Here is a 5,089-nt window from a genome sequence, read left to right on the forward strand (position 1 = left end):
ATGGATGAATTTCTCCATGGTGTTCTGCCACTGTTTGCTCCTCTAAATATTGTGGATCTATTCATTTCCATTGCCTTGCCCACCTGGTGTCTTCCAGATGTTTTGAACTACAAATTTGGTCAGGTTGGCAAAAGATATGTTGCACTTTTGCAACCCAGAGGGCCCTGCACACGTGATGTCCCTTTCTCCAAGTGAAAAGTATCTCCAGCAATGTCCCCAAATTCCTTCTTTGCATTCTGCTCCCTCCAGAGTTTAAAGAAGCACAGGGCTTAGCATGGCAAGAGACAAAGGAGGCCAGGGTTCTGACGGCTGGCCTGCTCTATTTTGCTTGAATTCCTTCAAGATCTGTTTTATTAACTGCTTTGTTATTATTGTGCCTTATCTTGGTATAAGTAGTTTAAACTTTCTCATGCAAGATTCTCATTCCCACCATAAGGAAGAAGGACTACGTCCAGGGTCAGACAAGCAGCATGCCTCTGAATGCCAGTTCCTGGGAAGTATACAAGAGAGGAGACTGCTGTTGTGCTCTGGTCCTGCCTCTGAATATAACATAGGCATCTGGTTAGACACTGTGGAGGTGGACTGGATGGGCCATTGGTCTGATCCAGCAGGCTTCTACAATCTTTAGTGTGGTTTAAAAACACCGGTGACTGTGTAGGTTTGGAAAGCTGCTGCTCAAACACCCTCACAAAGGCAGTTGCATGTCCCCAGGGCTGCTTGTCTGCTGCAAATCATCCTTGAAAGAAGGCTTCTTGCCATGGAGAAATGGCAAGTTGTATGCTTAACCCTTTCCCAGTGTGGGCAAGATTCAGCTGAATTGTTGCTTGTGCAACAAGACTCCCCTGCCCTCTGCCAGAGAGGGTGTTTTTGGTGTGTGTGTTTTTTGCAGGGGAACCCAGAACAAGTTTGTGGGGACAGTGGGGAAGGAAAAGTCTGTTGCACAAGTGGACCTTGTTTTCTTCCTGCACACCCCACTTAGTGCTACACTAAATTCCACACCCTGCGTGTGTGTGCCATGCACCCCCTCAGCTAGGGTTGTTTCGCTTTTTGGGGAAAGTTGTTGAGCTTATTTTGGGGGAAACAAATGGGAAAATCTGGATGTATGGCAACCCTACCTAAACTAGCCCACTGTCCTCAGGTGCATGGAAAGATTGCCAGCGCTGAAGTGAGTTTCAACCGCCTTCCCAGCCAGCGTCTGTACATGAAATCGGGAATGCTGTCTTGTCCTTGGCCAGCCCTGGAGGGTACACTGAAAATTACACTTAAAAAAATAAATAAAGGTAATGTCCACATTGTTCGTTTAATATCGATTCTCCCTGGGAAACTCGGGAGTGCCAGAGTTAACATACCTGCACTTGAAACCAAACTGCATCACCTGAGAACTGCAAAGCGTACCTTGGCAAGCCGTTCCAAGGTTACTTAGTAAACCAGAGATAAATTGCTGGTGTAAGCACCCTGTGGTGTTTGGAAGAACAGATCCCTTTCCTTTTGAAAAAAGAAAATCACTGCTTGTTACAGGCTGTACTGTTGCACGTTACGAAGGTAATGTGTGCGTGCGGCTGTGAGCTTCAGAAACAGAATTTTGACCCTCTCTTCAGGCACAATGGCCAACACCCTGGCAGCTCACTGAGCGCTCCGACTCTGTTACCTAATCTCCAGCTGTGGGCCCTGTTTCGTGCCAAGTCTCCTTTGGCTCTGTCTAGTAATAATAGTTTCTGGAGTCCGGCCAGGGACTCCTGCCAGTTCCAGTCACACTCTGCTAATGCAAGAGGCAGAGTTTATTAATTCATCGCCAAGGCCCATTGTCTGGGACACTGCCTGGCTGTTTATTTACTCCAATATGGGCCGCATTTATGCAGAAACAGCAAGCGAGGGGACACTCTGTTGAAGACGGTGGACCCTTTTTCTGGAAGAGACGTGGGACCTTCTGCAGAGCTATAGAAAACATTCAGAAAAGAGGTCCGCTTCACAAGAGCCTGTTTTTAGTGAGCCATAGGGGGAAAGAGTAATAATCTCCCATCATATCCTCATCCCAAAGTGCCTTTGTTTTCTTTCAAGAGCAACACACACACACATACACACACACAATATAAATAATAATGATCAGCACCAGTAGAAAGCAGAGATGCTAGAGTGTCGGTTTGAGAATAAAAGAAAGAAAAGCTGAAGACCAGGGTTGTTTGGGAAATCTTTAACTGGCTCCAGAAATATCAGGTCACATTAACATCAAGCGCCATGATACCACTTTAAACAGGCATGGCTTTCCTCAAAGAATTCTGGGACTTGTAGTTTGTTAAGGGTTCTGGGAGTTGTTAAGATACCCCTATTCCTCTCTTAAAGCTACAAATTCCAGTGTTGCCTATGAAGAGGGATTAATTGTTAAAGCACTCTGAAAACTCACTGTAAGGTAAAGGTAAAGGTACCCCTGCCGGTACGGGCCAGTCGTGTCTGACTCTGGGGTTGCGCGCCCATCTCGCTTAAGAGGCCAGGGGCCAGCGCTGTCCGAAGACACTTCCGGGTCATGTGGCCAGCGTGACAAGCTGCATCTGGCGAGCCAGCGCAACACACGGAAACGCCGTTTACCTTCCCGCTAGTAAGCGGTCCCTATTTATCTACTTGCACCCGGGGGTGCTTTCGAACTGCTAGGTTGGCAGGCGTTGGGACCGAGCAACGGGAGCGCACCCCGCCGTGGGGATTCGAACCTCCGATCGGCAAGTCCTAGGCGCTGAGGTTTTACCCACAGCGCCACCCGCGTCCCAATGCTCCACACTGTACTCAATGCTTTTTTCTGGGGGTACCCAAGGGTACACAGTACAGTACTGACACTCCCCCCAACCCAATGTGAAAAGTGTGGCACTTACTGTAACAACTTCAAATGCCACACCTGTTCAACAAAGTGCATTCAAGTGTTCTGGTAATTTAAGCAGACTTTTAAAATAATAATAATAAATAAATTCATCCTTAATTGACTTACATTATTCATGTAAACAAATTGTCATGGGGTGGGGGGTGGGATGCGGTTTGCAGAACTTGTGTTTGCCATTGTTTGGGTCAGTTTGAGTCTGATTCTTTTCTTGCTATTGTAACCTAGTTTTGTGTTTAATTTCCTGTGTTCGTAATTCCAGACACAGACTTCTAGTATTGCGTGTGAGCTGGTTGGTTTTTTGTTTTTTGTTTTTTTGGAAATGAGCTTTCTGTGGCTCGAAGCTATGAGGATTTTAAAATAGCTCTTATCACTAGGCTCTTCCTGCTCACAAAGAGACTGCGAGGAAGAGGCGCAGGATATGCACCTTGCACAATAAGGACCAGGAAGTGGGTTGTGATGGCAGCAGAAGGTCCAGGTTGCTCAAAGTATCTTTCCTTATCTCTGTCCCTTCCTGAGAGCATGGCTAGGCGTATGGGTATTAAGGGTGCCACCGGACTGCATGCGGCAGCAGACAGACTGGGAAAAATGAAATTGCAGAAACTGGAGCACACGCAACTCCAGTGTAAATGCAGGAGGCTCTTCTATAAAGCATAACTGAAGTTGCACTAACTGAACAGGAGTTGGGAATACACACTATTCAGTGGGGACATGGCAAGCGGGTGGGGAGCTCACCAGTAGATAGGGTGGCTGTGTCTCCTACTTTACAGAGGACAGTCCTCTATTTGTAGGGTTGTCCAGTCAAAGTCCAGTTGCATCTTCTATGATATTGAAAAGGATCCTGTCTTAAGAACATAAGAAGAGTTCTGCTGGAACAGACCAAAGATCTATCCAGTCCAGAAAATGAGTGAACCCCGCTGAACTCACTGGGACTTTCTTTTAATTAGACATGTACAGAATTGTGCCATTAGTGTGATTGCTGACTGGAAAAAAATCTTTCTGAAATATGGATATTTAATGTCACCTGCCACTTTCTACTTTCCCAGAGATACCGTATTGTTCTGGAACTTTTATTTGGTGTCTTAGCATTTCGTTTCACCAGCACTTTTTGACATTTCTCTGCTCACGCCCTTTTCAGAACCTTTGACAAACTATGTCAAAACAAAACAAAAAGTGCACGTTCCTTCCTATAAAGATTATGGGGCATTGCAAGCATTCTGACCAAATGCAATGAAAGAACTGAGTGCACCAGAGAAGGCTGAATAACAGGTGGTGGAATGAACAGTTGATATGGGACGTCTTAGACTAAGCGCAGGCCAAGCATCTCACTGGGTTCCTTTAAACGACCAGAAGAGGTGTGAAATGTCTTCTGCTTTCTTGTTTGGTGTGCAGAAGCCAGTAGTTACTGGAAGTGAAACCTGGATTTTGTTGGTGTCCTTCTGGTGCAAAGATTGGAAACATGCCTTGCCCTTGTGTCCCTTCAGTGCAAAAAGAATTGAAGTATCTTAGAGTCATATGGCTATGTGGTATAAAAGATAGTGCTCTGAGGATAAAGATTCCATTCTGAAAGGGGGATATGGACAGTCGCAACCCCCTGTTGACATGCTCAGAGACGTTGATCACTTCCAGATGACCTGTTTATTGAGCATTCATCCTGTTTGCCGACAACACCAGCTATTTATCTAACATTAATCCTGATTTGCTAGCAGGGAAGTTAGATGGCATTGCATTGAGGAAATGTTATCTCACATTTTCCAGTACATTTTGTCATCACTTTCCTTATTGCAAAGAGTCGTCTTCTTTTTTTAGGGGGAGGGAGGGTATTCTGTCCCATTTTAGCAGCACCAAAAACAGTAACCAGGATGTAGACAGATGAAGAAGAAGAGGAAGAGTTTGGATTTGATATCCCGCTTTATCACTACCCTAAGGATTCTCAAAGCGGCTAACAGTCTCCTTTCCCTTCCTCCCCCACAACAAACACTCTGTGAGGTGAGTGAGACTGAGAGATTTCAGAGAAGTGTAACTAGCCCAAGGTCACCCAGCAGCTGCATGTGGAGGAGCGGGGAATCGAACCCGGTTCACCAGATTACGAGTCCACTGCTCTTAACCACTACACCACACTGGATTCTCAGTGGTTGGAAAGAACAAGAGTAGGGAGAGGCTTAGTCTTCACCCATAGTTAGAACCTAGGGACATCAGAACACAAGAACCTTCTGGATCAGACCA

At 45.9% G+C, this 5,089-nt stretch overlaps 1 long non-coding RNA gene across 1 annotated transcript; it reads right to left on the bottom strand.

The window, feature by feature from the left end:
- Positions 1-1,062: 1,062 nt before the first annotated feature.
- Positions 1,063-2,885, bottom strand: LOC309345565. Its single transcript, XR_014158304.1, has 3 exons — positions 2,750-2,885; positions 1,350-2,389; positions 1,063-1,237 (listed from the first exon to the last, which is right to left on the bottom strand). It is a non-coding gene; the product is annotated as an uncharacterized lncRNA (long non-coding RNA).
- Between the last annotated feature and the right edge of the window lie 2,204 nt (positions 2,886-5,089).

Source organism: Podarcis erhardii, assembly GCF_964252035.2.
Source record: "Podarcis erhardii genome assembly, chromosome: 1".
NCBI classification, from domain to species: domain Eukaryota; kingdom Metazoa; phylum Chordata; class Lepidosauria; order Squamata; family Lacertidae; genus Podarcis; species Podarcis erhardii.